Here is an 18,510-nt window from a genome sequence, read left to right as displayed (position 1 = left end):
TAAGCCTTGCTCGCCCACCTGTCCTGGTGAAACTGGAAAGGCCTCCGGGCCACCAGTAGTACTTCAATCATAAAAAAAGGTCACAAAGAAGTATCTCTAATCGAGTCCTTTTAAAGTTTTCAAGACTCTTCCGAGCAAGCACCGTTATAGCGATTTATATATTGAAGTATCCGCATTGTGAATGCAGACTAGGGTTAGTTTTGTGTTTGAGAATACGACGATTGTGTGAGAATGACATTATAAAAACATTCTTTCGAGAAACAAAGGTCACTCGCCTCCGCTGAACCCGGCAAACTGTGGTAGTACTAACTCCGGCTGTGTCGATTCTAATCACTATAGCTAATTGAAAACATTTGCGATAACGATACAATATTTACGAGCGCCATTACAGTATGGTTTACTTTCAAATTTAAATTTAAATATAAAAAAAACGCTTTCTGCTTTTAACTGCTCTTTTAAAACTATATTCTGAGTTCAGAGGTCTAGTTTCAGAATTCTCGTAACGATTTTAACGTAATGCCAATAAACTCTAAAATACATCGGAACGCATAAAATACATTCACATCACGAAAAATAGGCAACATATTTTTAAGTTATGACATAACAAAATTCTAGAATCTAACTTTTTGTTATCTTCATTTTTAGAAGCAAAAAAAAAGTATAAAAAATCGTGAACTCTTAGATTTCGTTATTTCTGATGTGAACGTTTTAATATTGCGAGATTGAAAATGGACATTTATTTTAGCGAATCTGTTTTAAAGTGTTGCAGGACTTAATGCTTTTACCGTCTTATATTTGTTTCACATGTATTATTTATTATGTTTATTTGGTAAATCGTAATAAGAATTCGTTAAATACAACTTTCGTACTTGTATGCATTATTTAAGATAATGATGTAGATGTGAATAAAGAGTGTGAGAAAAAAAATTGTTTTTTTTTCCGAATACTTTCTCACTTTCGTTATATGTCTACCCTCTATATATGTATATACAAAATAAACAATATGTTGTAAGTTTATGTAAGGTTTTTTTGGTCATCATCATCATCTTAGGCCTTACAGCCCAGGGTGGGCCTTAGCCTGGTCCAGTATGTCTCTCCAGACTGCTCTGTTCAGGGCTTTCTCCTTCCAGTTCTTGACGCCGATATTTTTGAGGTCGCGCTCCACGCCATCCAACCATCGAAGTTTGGGTCTGCCACGACTTCTGCGGCCCTCTGGTTTGCCATAGAGCAATTGTCTTGGCATTCTGGTACTCTCCATTCGAACCACATGTCCTGCCCATCGTAGGCGTCCAATCTTTATAGTTGTTATGATGTTAGGATCTTTGTAAACATCATACAACTCGTGGTTATAGCGCGTCCTCCATATCTGGTTTTCCCGCACAGCACCGAATATCCGTCTTAGAATCTTACGCTCGAACACAAGTAGACGGTTCTCATCTTTTTTGCTGAGTACCCATGTCTCTGAGCCATAAATAAGAATGGGTCTCAGTAGGGTCTTGTATAAAAGAATTTTGATATTTCGTGACAGAATTTTGGAACAGAAGTATTTAAGCAGGCCGAAGTAGCATTTATTCGCCGACAGTATTCTCTTAACTATTTCTGCTGTTATATTATTATTATTCGTTATCAGAGAACCAAGATATACAAATTCATTCACAGATCCAAAAGTATGCTGGCCAATATTTTTATGCGCTGTGTCCTCACGTAAGTCCCTCGACACCCTCAGGAATTTAGTTTTGTCTGCGTTTACTTGGAGACCGGCTTCGAGAGACGAGGCCTCGAGAGCAAGGTACGCACTTTCTACTGCGAGAGCTGATCTGCCAATGACGTCAATATCATCCGCATATCCCAGTACTTGAGCGGATTTGTAATATATATTGCCCGTCGTCTCTATTGCTGAGTCACGGATACACTTATCGAGTGCAACATTGAAAAGAACGCAGGAGAGGGCATCACCCTGCCTTAGTCCATCATGGGTTCTAAAAGGATCCGATAGGTCTGTTTGGATCTTAACAATGCTTTGCGATGCAACCAGTGTCATCCTTGTTAAAGATATAAGCTTCGGTGGTACGCCAATCTCATGCATAGCCTGGTATAGGAAATCACGGCTTATGTTGTCGTAGGCAGCTTTAAAATCAATAAAAAGGTGATACGTGTCAGCATTAAATTCAAGAGTTTTTTCAAGTATTTGTCGTAGGGAGAAGATTTGGTCGATGGTTGATCTGCCAGGTCGGAAACCACACTGATATTCTCCTAGTCTAGGCTCCACGAAAGGTTTTAATTTGCCAAAGAGAACGTTCGCAAATATCTTATATGCTGTATTGAGGAGTGAAATGCCTCGATAGAAGGTTTTTTTGGTACACTTCGAAATTATCTCGAGTTTCTTTTCTAAGGTTTGCTCGAAGACAGTTCATTTCGAAATTAACTTTTTCAATTTGAAAAAACCAGTACCTTTATTCTGCCTTTATTTCTTATATTACGTAACAAGGATCAATATACATTATATAATATAATAAATGATAAATAATATCCATTTAGTTTACAAGACAAATCGAAGATTTCCGTGAAGCTTTTCACGACGCATTTAAAAAAATATGCTAAAAAAGCTATTTTACATTAAATGACACGGACTTCAACAATACTAGCATACCGCTTACCTTACAGTGGGCTGTCACCGTCGCTTACATATGTACGTGCCTACTGCAGAGAATTCTCTTGAAACCTCGTTTGAAGAAGGACAGAACATACCGCTTAGTAAGCACCGTGAAGGTGAATATATTTCAGAGCCATACACAGGCGTACTATAGACGAGCCACAAGACGAAAAGTCTTTTTTTAAGCATTTTCTTAGATTTTCGGGAATCATAAACATAATATAATAAATGATAATAGTCGTCCGTCAGACCACGAAAAACTAAAAGTTATTAATGGTTACGTCGGAAAATATTTAATTTAAATAAACAACGAGTATCGGTCTGTTTTTATTAAGCGACTTTAAAAAAAGGATGAGGTTCTCAAATAGACTAAATTTTTTAAATTGTTTACCACTGGACTTTTTTTTTGGTGAACCGATTTTGATAATTCTTTTTTTATTTTTGTTTGTTTAAAAACTGGTGCTTCTGACATGATCTCACAATTTTTTTATCAATTTATGCATATTTAATAAGTCAATCAATGACTTCGACTACGTTTATATTTTCGATACTCTCATTTTATTTTGCAGAACTCCATATATTTTAGTGTTATTTATGATTAGCGGCCCGCTCTGGCTCCGCTCGGGTCTTTAACAAAAATTTCAACGATATTCGACCATGTTTTATTTTTTTAAATAAAATAATACTTTTTGCGGCATAACTATAATAGCTAGACATATGCCGTCGCGACACTTTTGTAAATAATAATGTGTTCTACAAAGTCATAATACATTAGATATCTTATTCTATCATCAATAGTTTTTGCAGGGCACGCGACGTAAAGAATATTTTAGATAGTTTTTTTACACCTTGGGTTACATTATTGGAGTTTTAGTAAGGATCCCTAATTTTTTTTTAAAAGATTCTAGCCTATGTCGCTCTGGAATAGTGTAGCTTCCAAACAATGAAAGAATTTTTCAAATCGGTTCAGTAGCTTCGGAGCCTATTCAATACAAACAAACAAACAAATATTTCCTCTTTATAATGTTAGTATAGATAGATTGTTTTTAAAATATATGTATATAAAGCGTGGTAAAATGTCTGCAAGTGAATCCCAGAAACGCGCGTTGAATTTATAACAGGTCCTCTTGTCAATGCGGACATCGCGACGTCGACTCACGAATTTGAAATGATGGCGACAAGTTTTTTCTACATTTTATTGTCTTAACAGTTACTTTACTTGTTTTTAAACACTATTTCCTTAACTTGTACCTTAGAACTTTTCTAGTTGAACATTGACGGACGAATATTTAAAAGTAACAGCAATTTCTTGTTTCTTCACTTGAAACAATTCCGCTTTTTATTAGCATTGCAGGCAGACGCTACCATCTGATAATGAGTTGTCATCGTCGCTCACAGACATCAGCAATGTCAGGGGATTACAGCTAAGCCGCTGCTTACTCCATGTTTTCATAACTAGTGAAATGACGTGAGAGGATTCGAGCACTACACCCCAGCAGAGAGTAATAGAAAAGAAAGAAAAAGAAGAAGAAGTAGCATAAAATTAAAAATAACACATTTTATTCTTTTCATAATATATATTATTTTCATAATACATATATTTTCATAATATTATTCTACCTATAGCAAACGATCAAACGACCTGTTGGATTTTATTACACTCAGCTCTATGTTAATGGTAATTAACAATTTCCACCAATAGAGAATCTACTAGATACATATTTACTTGTATACATGATTAACTTCGACAGCTAATTAATACAACATAATGTACATTTTATATGAACGCAACACGTAAACAACGAAACAGAAAAGTCAACAACAAAAATAAAACGTGACTCAATCATCGCGCTCATTTTAATCTATTTTATATTTTATTCAATGACACAATGCCGGTGACCTCTGGAGATGATCTTTTGAGGCGTTCACAATTAAAAACCAGATATTGTTCAACTTTAATACCTATATCGGTGATGCATTTTTTTAATTAACCTTACACTAGCCGAACTAATGTAATAATAAGAATATAGTTTAAATATGAAGTTGCCGTTTTAATGCAGTCGCCATTTTGAGATTAAATTTGCACGGTCCAATATCTGGCTATGTAAAGACGGCCTAGAATTGCACGAATCTAAATCTTTCGGTGAGTGTTATAAAAAGCAAATAAGGGTTTCGTCGGAGAATGCGCAGCAGCATTTTCTTAGGATTATACTAACGTATTGCGATCACCAACCGGCTTTGCTTTACTATGTAATGTTGGGATGTATTATAATCCTGCACGGGTAGGTTAAGCCATTCTGCCAATTTCTGCCGTTATATAATACAATTGAAACTTCGACACCATCAAGATAGCTTGCGACATGCACGTTGCTACGTCTGTGTGGTCCGGTAACCAATTTGCACTAGCTGGGCCCTAAGGTCGTTGACCCATCAACGAAATAAATAAAAAATAGAAAATGTAAATGTATGTTATTACATACATAATTATTCGTTACATAACATTAATTGAGAAAACTGAAATATTTCTACTATGTATCTAGTACTTTTAAGGAAATGTTGCAACTATAAATCTATGAAAAACGAAACGTACATGATTACATCACCTCAAAGTGACGTCACTTTATATGTTGTTTTTGACAAATATGCATTATAATCCTTGGACGGAAGAGATTTATGTCACAGATTAAATTTCAATATAATTAAAAGTCAGATCATAGAATGTCATCAAGTTTGAATTTAGATATTTTTGAACACAAAAATAAGAGATAGATAGATAGAACACAAAAATATTTCGAAACCACGCTGTAAAAATTTCTAGGTAGTTACTACATTGAAACAGCAACTTCATCCTTTAGGTAACTACTTTTATCAACGAATCCACTTTAGTAAAACACCTTGTAAAATATTAAATCCACGCGTCTTAAAATATTAAATCATTCTTCCATAAATATAGCACGAAATTATAATTTTATCCATCAAAAAATATGTACTACTTCTTCAAACTATTATTATATTAAAGATATGTTAAAACTCGTGTCGTTAGGTATATTAATAAAAATTAGGACAAACTTCTATCGATGACCGATTAATTGGTCATTACTTCCTATGAAATCGTATTGTTTGTTATTACATTCGTTTCCGCAATCAGTTACATGTAACAAGCGCCTTATGGATACATCAGAACTTATTGTGTAAGCGCCCTTTTAAATCGACCCTAAAAACGGATGTAGGTCATAACTCGACTGTTTTTTTTTGTGTCATTATGAACCTATAAATTATTCTACTTCAATCAATAGATACTAATAATATTTTTATTATTGTTTAACTATTTAGGTAAAACATATATTATGATATCAATTATTAGACAACAAAAGACTTAACTGCGTTGTCTGTAATATAAATACGGAAACAACATTTAAAGTCCTTATTATCTGTTTTTTTTTATATATCTTGTGGGCAGACGAGCATATGGCCCACCTGATGGTGAGTGGTTACCGTCGCCCTTGGACTTCAGCAATTCCAGGGTCAGAGGCAACTCGCCGCCTACTATTAAGTACTCTCCACAGGCCTCGTTTGAAGAAGGACATACATATCATAGCGCTCGGGAAACAACGTGGAGGAGAGCTTATTCTAAAGCCGGATAGTACGGGACAAAAAAAGATCACTGGAAACGCACCGTGGAAGAACACAGTGGCTCCAGGTAGTATGGATGAAGTCTACTCCGGTGGCGGCGGGTGGTGCGATGGTAAAAACGAGATGATGGAATCATCTCAAACAATTCCTCAAAGCACTCTCTATGAAGCAAATGTAAACTAATATTTTAAGCAATATTGTTGTATTATATAAGATTGAATTATTTTTTTCATTGAATGATTTCATTGAATGAGTGAACCTTTCTGCCAAAAAATTTTTAAAACTAACGAATTATTTCCTTACACATATTTTTATGTGATCTAGTTTTTTCCAACCTATGCCTATGAAGCCTGAGAGGCTATATCAGCTTCTCATTGATGTGTAGGTGAGCTCACGGGGCTCAAACCGGGTGTGCTTTCAACATTGGCCCTAGCAAGAGCAGTGCTTTGCAGAACCTACCACCGGATTGGAAACGCGACCCACTGAGAAGATACGGCGAGAAACTCAGGGGGCTTGAGATCTACGATATACAGCCCACATTATGAAAAAAGAACGATAAAATCGCTAATCATCTTCGCATGAACATGAAGTCTCATTTCCAACACAGCCTACATCGTACCAAACCAAAACGCTCGATGTGGGTCCCCATCATCTGTAGAATGATCAACATCATAATTACAGTATACTAGCGGCCCGCTCCGGCTCGATAATTGACGTTGTTTTATTTTTTTAAATAAAAAAACACTTATTGCGGCATAACTATAACAGTTAGACATATGCTGTCGCGACACTTTTTGTAAATAATAATGTGTTCTGCAAATTCGTAGTACATTATTTTATTCTATCATCAACAGTTTTCGCAGAGCACGCGATGTAAAGAATATTTTAGGTAATTTTTATAAGTAAATTTTTTACACCTTGAGTTATATTATTGGAGTTTTAGTAAGACCCCTAATTTTTTTCAAAAAAGATTATATCCTATGTCACTCGGGAATAGTGTAGCTTCCAAACAGTGAAAGAATTTTTCAAGTCGGTTCAGTAGTTTCGGAGCCTATTCAATACAAACAAACAAACAAATCTTTCCTCTAATAATATTAAGTTTTTTTTTTTTTTTATTGCTTAGATGGGTGGATGAGCTCACAGCCCATCTGGTTTTAAGTGGTTACTGGAGCCCATAGACACCCACAACGTAAATGCGCCCCCCACCTTGAGATATAAGTTCTAAGGTCTCAAGTAAGTTACAACGGCTGCCCCACCCTTCAAACCGAAACGCATTACTGCTTCACGGCAGAAATGGGCAGGGTGGCGGTACCCACCCGCGCGGACTCACAACAGGTCCTACCACCAGTAAAGATAGTATAGATTTTTCACAGAGCCAAAGCGTCTATCTACAACGGCGACTTACATAGCACGCTCCGTATGCACAAAACATTACGACTGAACGTCGAATCTCGTAAACATTAATCGGTTTTAATTAAAATAAACGCACACATACCTACGCGTTCAAAACGCAACCACGCCGAGAGATCTTTTGTGAAACGTGCACTCGATTCCGCACAGGTATAAAGGGATTAAATGCTATCAGAATGGAGCACGCAGACCGACCGAAATTCATTCCGAATGCAGACACAGAATTCATCGGACCGTGCAATTTGATTTAAGTAACCAAATGAAACTGCTCGTCGGCTATTTCGATGTATGGCTACCTAAGCCTAAAACTATACACTGGTCTTTCATGAAATATTTACCTACGTGTTGCACATAAATAGTTAGTTTTTTACTGGTGGTAGGAGCTCTTGTGAGTCTGCACGCGTAGGTACCACCGTCCCGCCTATTTCTGCCGGGAAGCAGTAATGCGTTTCGGTTTGAAGGGTGGGGCAGCCGTTGTAACTACATTGAGAACTTAGAACTTATATCTCAAGGTGGGTGGCGCATTTACGTTGTAGATGTCTATGGGCTCCAGTAATCACTTAACACCAGGTGGGCTGTGAGCTCGTCCACCCATCTAAGCAATAAAATAAAAAAAGAATGTTAATATCGAGGGGTGAACGGCTTGGTTGGTTTAAACGACATTTCGCTCAATCCTTTTTCTTTTTGTGTAATTAAAGCTGCGTTTTATTTGTTATCAGTATTAACAGTGGCAAAAAATTTGCTTACACCAAATAGCGTTTCACCAGTCGATATATTAACATGGTTTTATTGATATATCGTATATAACTTAAGTATAATACGTATTTGCAGATAGTGATGTACATAGTTAAGTTATAGATTATCGATTTAATAATTATACGTTCAAGAGACTTTTGTTCCATGAAAATACGCTACATAACGTGATTTTATCAAATATTTTAGTCATTTCTAGGTATAAATTTAAAATTGCAATAGTGTGTTTTTGCCTTTCTTCCTCATATATGAGTCGACTATTATCAAAGGCGGCAATCTGACTTTTGGACAATGATTGGTAAATCAGAAAAACGAATTATTGACTTTGTATTCCATTGGCAGTCACAAAACTCTTCGGAACGACATCTTAGATAAATAACAGGTTAACTATTAACCTTTATTTAATGCAGGTTTTGAACCGTATTCTTTGAAGGAGACGATTATATTCAAATAAATCTGTATTGACATATCAATAAAAATTTTTTGTCCAAATGTACAGATTGCCGCCTTTGATAATAGACGACTCATATAACCTTTGTATACAGACCAGACCGCCAGTCATAAGCGGCCTGATACATTGATGACTTACAATAGTCGGCCAGAATGAAGTAGTTAAAAAAATCTAGACTGGTAAGTAGGTACCACCACCTTACCTATTTCTGAAAGTCGTTCCGATTTTAAAGGCGGGGCAGTCGTTGTACTATAAAACTGATATTTAGAAGTCATTTCTTAATGTGGGTGGTGTCATTTAGGTTACTTATATCTATGGGCTCCGATAAACTATTAACACCAGTTGGGCCGTGGGCTCATTCACCCTTTTAAGCCACAAAAGAACTCAGAAGCGCATATATCTATGAACATTTTTTTCTTAACTGCTAAGATGGGCGGACGAACTCACGGCCAACCTAGTCTTAAGTGGTCACTGGAGGCCATAAAAATCAATGGCTTAAATACCGCCACCCACCTTGAGACATGAGTTCTAAGCCTCAGTCTTATCGTACAATGATTACCCCACCGTTCACGACAGAAATAGGCAAGGTGGTGATACCTACTGGTGCCCCACCACCAGTAACTAAACAAATCATATTTTTTGCGGGCATTTATTACACGAAGTTATTCCTTTACGGTGGACATTTGTTAAGGACGTATTTCACCAGAAAAATCAGTACCTGCGTGCGGGATTCCAACACCCACACAGCCGCATCGCTAGATACAAATGCACCGGGAGTCTTATCCCGCAGGCCACGACGACTTCAAAATGTGGGCTACTGATCTATAAACCACTTGGATTGATGGATTAAAAATTAATTTGTAATCTTGCAACCCTATATAAAGTAACTTCGATACCGTTTAATTTTACAAATGAGTTTATATTAATCAAATTCTAAGTATTGCACGTGCATCAGTAGGTGATAAGATTTCAATTCTTCAACGAAACACCTGCTAAAGATTCTTCGCTGCTATACCAAGAAAGGCACAAAACAGGTAGCTTTATATGAAATTTGTTTCGTAATCAGATCGCATTTCGATTAATTGGTTTATTTGTGTAACAAATGATCTCAATTATCCATGTTTCTTTGATATATAGCGTTTCCCAGTATAAATATTATGATAATAATTATAAACATACGTAACATGATTTATTATTGGAAGTAATGATGTTGTTTCAATGTGAGGCTAAAACTGGAACTAGTAATATGTCTTTTTAAATTCTATTTTCGAATTGGTTACAAAATTTTATTTTTTTATTATTAAATAGTAATGTAGTAGTAGTAGTAGGTTTATTTATTTATTAAGGCACATCCTCAACTTCTACAGTTTAAAAAAAAGTATGCTTTAACAAAATATTTTCAGGAATAAGCGTAAATTTCTCTTTGAAAATTTGTCTATGAAAATTTATTTAAACGGGTTAACGATCCATCTACATCTATATTCACACAGGATTTTAGGCAAAACCACTAAAATAATCCCCACTTATAATTTCGAAATTACAGATCTGCGATTTTTGTTACAATGGACCTCTATTTAATATCATATATTAATAAATATTTATTGTGTCTTAAATTCCATCACGACTCACGTTATATTGTCAAAATCACTCCATTATACCATATTATTACCATACCTACCGTACCTAAAAAAAACCCGTAGAATTATTCCTCTTGTCTGTAGTAATTACTTTTACTATTAATTAGAGTCTAGAAGGCAATAAAAATGATTCAAAGTTCACTTCCTCCGGTGACACAATGTGTGAGGTTAAACGAATTATAAATTGACCGTGAGAAATAACCGCATCAAGGTTCGTGTCGGTATGAATGCTCTCCTCATACCTACATGGCTTATGCAATGTGGCACAAACCCACGTGTGCATTTTGCTTATGCGAGCACATAGCACCTCGATTAATCTCAAGAAACCTATTCTAAAGATACGCGATTGATCGATATGCTATTATACTCGTAGTATCGTATTACGTAATTTAACATGACTTATTAGTAAGTATTTTTGCCATACATAATAATACATCAAAAGCAGTAGGTGCTAGGTTAGTATTCCATGCATTTCTGGAATACTAATGTACATTCTAGTTAAAAAGAAACGAAAACCCAAATAGAATCAATATACTCGTATCTGTCTATAAATTCTCATTATTTTTTGGAAAGTTTGTTAAATGTGAAAAGTGAGTAAAGTAGTTGTGTAAGTGAAGCAAAAAAATCCGAATCTGTTTGTCTGTTACTGCTACAATGATTACATCCACATTCTTAATTGGAACGTGGAATACTTAACTTTGACTTAAATTTAGTAACGAAGTAACCCGACATTCCTATTCCAGTCAAGTAAGGGCTTGGATTTTGAACTCAGTGTTTATAAAAAGTTTAAAATGGGTATAAGCTAGATAGATAAACAATAAAGACGATGCTCTAAAATTTCAATAATCACGTAATGTATAATAATAACTTTAGAATATTTGTTAAGTATAATTTTTTGCTTTGTTTTATTTTCCTTAAACTATTTTACAGATGAGAGGATCTTACTACATTCGAACAATGCGTACCACTTTTGTTCCCTATCGATTCATGGTAGCCTAGGGGGCTATTTCAGCTACGCTAGAATGGGTAGGTGAGCTCACGGGCTCAACCTGAGAGAATTTGCTAACACTCACGGAATAGATAAATAAGGTTGGAAAGGCCTTTGCTCTCATTTTGTATTAGAACCAGTGTCGCCGCTTCATCCCCACTATTTTAATTTCTACACATACACACACTGTGATTACAAGTATTTCGCACACAACAAAAACACCCACACATAAATCTCAGGACAGATATTCGTTCGCAAACTAGCACAAAACACCCGTAGGCATACACACTCACACACGCAAAAAGGCAATAAAAATGTTCATACACGCTAGTGCTTGATAAAATCGATATTCTTTATCGATAAATTATCTGATGAATGAAGGGAGAAAATGAAACATGAAATAAATATTGAAAAAAAAAACTATTTTACTTTTATTAATTACAAATAGTCACTGTCGCTGGAATAAAACGTATTTGTTAAGCAGTTGGCGCTTGCTATTAATTGCGAATGAATTTTTCAAAACTAAGTGTATTCTGATTTTTTTTATGATAAAATCATTTTCAGTAAAATGTTTAGAGCAAATAGTTCTCGTCTTTGTCTCCAGTTTCCTCTACCTGTCACGTCAATCCATTGTTCCCTGGCGTTAGGTTCTTTAGGAAACCTAAAATTTTTAATTTACTGCATAAGTCAAATAGCATTTTACTTAGATTTTAATACGTCTTAAACAATATAGTAAATACCCGTAAATTAGAGGTCTACATGTCCCTTTATATTATACCTTCACTTTAATTCAATGATAATAATTCAATAATAATAATACATATTTATTTTACTCAAAATACGTCCCACTAAGAATATACTAGGTATCATTAATTAAATATAAAATAATGCAAAAATTATCCATGTCAAATGTAAATATAGTCGAGAATTCTGTCGATGAATTTATTTCACCACATGGTCACCTCACTATCGACAAACTGCACGGCCAATCAGGGCAAAGGCCGAAATTTCAAAGATTGAAGTGTAGAGAACGCAATGCATGTAGTACATTAGAAGCTGACTTGGTCATTGCGTTCATTGGGCGAGTACACATCGCGCAATGTATGCTATTTATAACTTGCTGTAATAATATTGTTAATGTTTGGAATTTCATAATGCTCAGTATATTTTTATGTTTTAGACAAATAATATTGTAATTAAATGGTAATTTCGACTTATCGATCGAAAGATATACCTCCTCGCTCTATACTTGAGTTCTGATTTTTTGTTTTACAAGTTATAATTGCACAACACGGCACTATAAAGCGGAGATCTGTTCGCCAAGTATTCCGAAGCGCACTAAACGCGGTGAATGAAAGAATCGGTCGAGTTATGTTTGTTCGATCATAACAGTGGCACGCTTGCCCCGCCTACATTACCATTCCAACCTTATTTATCTATTCCGTGCTAACACTAGTCTTAGCAAGAGCAGTGCTTCGCAGAATCTACCACCTAGATGGCATTTGTCTGTTCACGTTTACTTACATAATGTATTCGAAAAAGGTCGAAACATCAAGTAGGTAAAATTCAGTTTAGACCTTAAACGTTCTAAATAACAACAGATTCGCTATTTCGGTATCCTAGCTATAAATTCCCAAGAGCCCGTGACATTACAAACGCCAGTCGTACGAGTTACTTACTGTGAACTGTGAAATAAGCCATTATTACAAATTGAAGATCGACACGCAAACAGATTTTGCATCGTAACTTGGAAGTCAGGTTTTTGTAGACGCGTACCTAGCTTTTTTTCCATCAATATCTTTTAGTACATTAAAGCTAAATACTAGGAATTTATGAAAGCAAGTTAATTGTTCCACTCGATCCTCCAAATGTCTACCGATTTGTGTAGCGCCGTTTGGAGATGATATCTCAGATGGTACTTCTACACTATTTTAGGAAAACCATGCTCATACAAAAATAAAGGTTTTGATAGAAACCATAATGACTAGTGCACTCAATTATCCAACAATAAAAGGATGTCGGTGGACAAAGGTTTTGGCGCACCTATGGTGACGTCGGCATGCTACTATTGTAGGACATTGATGTGTAACGTAACAACGTAGATAGCAGTCACATTGTATTTACAATGCATTTTTTGGATCACGCATCACACTGAATTCGTATTTTGTAGCCTGTTAGATTATCAATTCGAAGCTATGCTATTTGCACTGTGCTATAACAAGCTATCTCCTTAATGTTATGTTTCGTTAAACAAATAACTTTGGAGTGCTTGAGATTGCCGCTTCACGTGTCTTTATGTGAAATGCGTGCATAGCGTGCGGCAAGATACGAAGCAGAAGGTAACTCGTGATGTCTACTGTGTCATCAAATAAATTGGAAAACTCAGCGCATGGTTTCCCCATTGCAGTGCCATAGGAAATAGTTGACTAAACAGTGCATTAAATAGGATAGCGCAGCATAGTTTCATGTTCATAAGTCACCCATAGTATACATCAATTATATCCTATTTTCTTTTTAAAAAATTGTAATTTTTTTTCTGTGATACAATTTGCTAAATATTATAAACATCATCATATTGACAAATATATAGACCGAAAAAAAATTTACTATTCAGTAGACGCACGGAATGTGATCACAGTTTTTATGTGTTATGTTAAAAGACTTTTGTGAATAAGTAAGGGAGGACGCGACCATTCAATAGTGAAAATAAAACGGCTGACTTAGCCATAATAAGCCATGCTGCGCCGAGCTAAAAACTAACTTTTGCTAGCGCAGTGCTCTTCGCTGAGCCATAAGTTGTTACCAAAACAAGTCCTTATCATTATAGCTCGACTGTAAAAAGGCTGAGATTCGAAGCGGGTGGGCGCTGATCAGTACGATACGTGGACAGACTTGACATGATTTGAATTATATCTACAGGGTTTTAAAAAAAAAACCAAATCATTTTTTTAGTTAGTTAGTTAGTTTCCTTCGTTTAGTGTAAATGAAGAATAATATAGCACAACATAGCATAGCTTGATGTTGATTATCCACCCTAGCACTATTGACCAAATGTAAATCACAGAGGACGCGGCCACACAAACCGCGACTCCCCCATGTCTGAGAGCGGATTCGAAACGTTCCAACGGTACACCTGGTACAATGAGTTTTGTTTTTATTTTATAATTTACCGTTTGCTTTAAAAATGAAAATCTTTATAATTGGGTGTACAGACGACACGTCCAACGGAACTGTGTTATATTTATCGAATTTTATATTACATTACGAAAGGTTGGTTCGTTTCTTCTAAATGCTCTTAAACGAATTATAATTGTACATTCAATTAACAAATATCTAAACGGTTATATTTTTAAGATTTTTCCGTAAACCTAAATGATTTGTGAAATTAAACAAGAAAAATTTATATTTCCAGTCAAACTGACAAATCATACATAAAATAATCATGTGGACATTAGTATTCTCTGTGAGGTAATTAATTAAACGAAAAACAGTTAAAGAAGCTAACTGGCATACTTGTGTTTGCAATCAGGGCACATCCGATCTAACAAAAGACCTCTTTTGTATCACTGTGCTGTTATGAATAACGGACAAATGTCAGTGTGCAATATTGAAGGCATACTCTATTATACACTCTACAATACTTCGAATTCTATTCAAGTAAGAAAAAAACGTGACTTTTCTGTTTACGATCTGATCCGAATACACAAAGAAGCTGATCTTTTATTTAGGAACTGCGGTATTATGTTTACACCTTATAAAGACAGCCTCGACTGTAGCTAATTTCTTCTCGGGAATACCGATCGACATTACAAAAAGTAAACGAACCAAAATCACGAACAGTAATTACTTTTCGTAGGTACTTCACAACAAATATTGGAACGTTAAAATATTTTCCGAGTTCATCATGTTTAGTTGTAGATATATATAGGAGATAGAGTTCTCAAAATGTTTTATTTAAAATAAAATAAAAAATGAAACCGATCGGTAACGTTATAACGAAAGTCAAAAGGTTCAATGTCCGCAATAGGGACACCATTTTTGGAGCTCCATTCTCCATAGATGGTGAAGCATTATGATTGATCATATTGTGATAACATTTTTTATGTGTATCAACGAGTTCTTCTGTCAACAATGAGTTATGATAATTCCAACTGCTTATATACTATTATTTACCATTTTAAACCGATCGATCAGACATTGAAACCTTTAAAACATCTCGCAATCAAATTTCACTATATTCATTTAGTCTGGTCAGTATCGCGTATGTTTATTACTAAAAAGTATTACTAAGCAAAAAATAAAAACCTCGAGCTCAATGCCTAGTCGGTTATTCGTTCCATATTTTTGATGACAAATTGCAAGACCGCGATACAGACTTGCCTAGTGCGAATACCACTGCTAATAATAATAAAAGAACAGCGTTAATGTTGTACACTATTGGCTTCTTTGTGAATTCTAATGCCTACCGCTGTAATAGTCTTTTTTTTAAAACGAACTTATGACCTTCTCGTTCTGCTTTCGTCCTATATTGCCGTCATAAAGAGCAATACACGAAACACAGGATATCCCACGTTTAGTTACGCGACAAGAAGACCGCAGTAAGAAGGCATCCTGCTGTCACTCGCAGCGCAGAAATTGCTAGAACGTTTCAAATCAAATGCCAAAACTAGATTGACTAACTCGCACGATGAAAAATGTTTCGGCTTCCCCGTCCTTTATAAAAGCTTGATAAAATTCACATGCACGCTGCTAAAATACGTGTAGGTATTTGTATAGAATACATGGATATAATGAAACCAATATAACATGGTTGTAGGTAAATTAAGTTTTTTTAGTTGTGGTCAATGGCTTATGTTTATCTCTTGGCATTATCAAGAGCAACTTCTTCGCGAATGAATCTACTACCGGATCGGAATCGCGACCCGCTGAAAAGATCCGGTGAGAAACTCAGCGGGCTGATGCATGGATTAGGTTGCAAGTCGACCTCTTTGTCGAGTTCGACGCGTACGGTTACCGAGGTCCCTAAGCCTGCTTCTCGTATTAGAGCTGAAGGCGTCTAATGCAAAGGTAATTGCATCTGATGGATCCGTAAGGACGTGACGCTTTAGCCCACAATCAATTTAATGCACTATAATTCTATAATTGTTTAAAATTCTCCATATTTTACAATTACAAACAATTACATTATCGTTATCATTTTCTCCTATGCTTTTCAATCGATTTTCGTTTTGTTTTTTCGAAACAATTGACTAGCTTCAGCTTCAAAAATGAAGATCGATAAATAAAGACATGATTTTGAAAAAAACTTTTCTTTCTAAAAAGCCAAAACAGCTGTGGATTTCTTTTCTCCGCAGTTTTTATAAAAGAATATCCGGAAATCAAAAGATCAAAACTTTATATGGGATTTATATTCAGATATATTCAGATTAAGTACGTATTATTTATTTTCAATAAATCGTATATTTATGCGGCGAATATATCGTTCGATAGTCACACCGCACAACGCAAACTGTCATTCCGTGCAGTTGTATGAAATTTATTAAATTTATGTTTGTTTATTCGTAAAGACATTTACGTAATATTATTATCTCACGAGGTAGGAAGTTGACAGAGTAGTCTAGTAATAAATAAATTAATGTGGTCCTATTTATTGGATAGGTATCAAGTCTAGTTTTCCCAATAATATGAGTATTGGTTTAGAATCTCTGAATACAGAAAGAGAAGAAAAAAAAATAGAACTTTAAAAATATGAATCTAACCTACATCATGGAATTATATATTTATTAAATAGCATTACTAGCTAAGGTTCCGGTTAAAATACCCAATGCTAAGATCGAAACATTTAATTTAACCAACGTCCTATTTTATTCTTCAAATTTTGATACTGTAATTACAATTTACCGTCAAGAACCGAGAGATAATCCCGACTTGCCAGCCCTTATGTTAAAAAGCGAGCACCCTTGCCTTCTGCCGGCTCACCCCAGCACCCTCTCTATTATTGCACCCCATACAATAACGGACTACACTAGTCAACTTAGCTTCTACTGTGCAAAACATTTCCTTCGAATACTCCAATCTCACTATGTTTTGTAACTAAAGCAAAATTGCTACACGTGTTTATTGGGCTAATTATTGGAATTCTAATAGAGAAAATAAAGGTGAAATACACAAAGTACAATTCAATGTGAGAAGAAAATAATTATCTTAAACACCAGCGTCTGCGATTACGACGGGCCATAAAAACTTAAATAATATCATTAAACTTAAGTTTACTGTTAAAAGGCCCAGTTTTAGTAATCAAGTAAAAAACATAGTAGTAGTAGCAGCTAGTATCGTAAGCTTATACATAGATACACGTGCACAATCGTTTAATTTAAAATTACAACGTAAGTCAAATAATTGCTAAAGGATAAAGTAATTTAAATTTGTTATATAAACGACGCTGCCATTTTTTTGTAGATATTCACCTCAAAAACATAGAAAATATTTAACTCGCAACATAGTATGTAAACATTACTGACAGTTATGCGGAAAATCAGAAAAAAAAAATATAAACAAGTGCAAACGTACATACGTGCACTGATGCCGGCCGGTGTGCGGACGCGAGTAGTGCAATCAGGTGCAACCGTCCAGATCGTCGGCCGCCGCGTAAAACCAAGAGGGAACAAATTGATGCGGCCGGCTGTTTATAAACATTGAGACAGATGAGCCTGGACGCGATCAATACGGCGTCGGTCCGAACGGTAGGCCGGGGCTGTTCTAACTATGTAGATGCGCGCGCGAAACCCGCTCTAGACTTTGGCGGCGAGCGCGCGTACTCTACGGGCGACTGACGGCGGCCGTCTATCTACGGTGACTTACGGTGTCGGTGTCGGTCTAGCGGTTACGTCACGTGCTCAGCGTTCGACTCCCAGCTACTAATCGCGGCCGCTAGAGGCCGGGCTTGCTCTCGATCAATACCGCGACTGACGGCCGTCCGACGCAT

At 35.7% G+C, this 18,510-nt stretch overlaps 1 protein-coding gene across 2 annotated transcripts in view; it reads right to left on the bottom strand.

Moving 5' to 3' along the window:
• Positions 1–18,495, bottom strand: part of LOC101736230 (uncharacterized) — a 56,925-nt gene extending 38,430 nt beyond the window's left edge. Inside the window, exon 1 of one of the 2 annotated variants that reach the window (XM_012691228.4) lies at positions 18,100–18,495. The gene's annotated coding sequence lies outside the window, so the exon portion shown is untranslated. Of the gene's footprint in view, positions 1–18,095 lie in introns of both variants that reach the window. The other variant, XM_038019315.2, reaches the window with a different exon arrangement.
• Between the last annotated feature and the right edge of the window lie 15 nt (positions 18,496–18,510).

The sequence above is a fragment of the Bombyx mori genome, chromosome 1 (assembly GCF_030269925.1).
Source record: "Bombyx mori chromosome 1, ASM3026992v2".
Taxonomy (NCBI): Eukaryota; Metazoa; Arthropoda; class Insecta; order Lepidoptera; family Bombycidae; genus Bombyx; species Bombyx mori.
The sequence above is the reverse complement of the archived record's forward strand: the minus strand, read 5'-3'. Positions and strand labels throughout refer to the sequence as shown.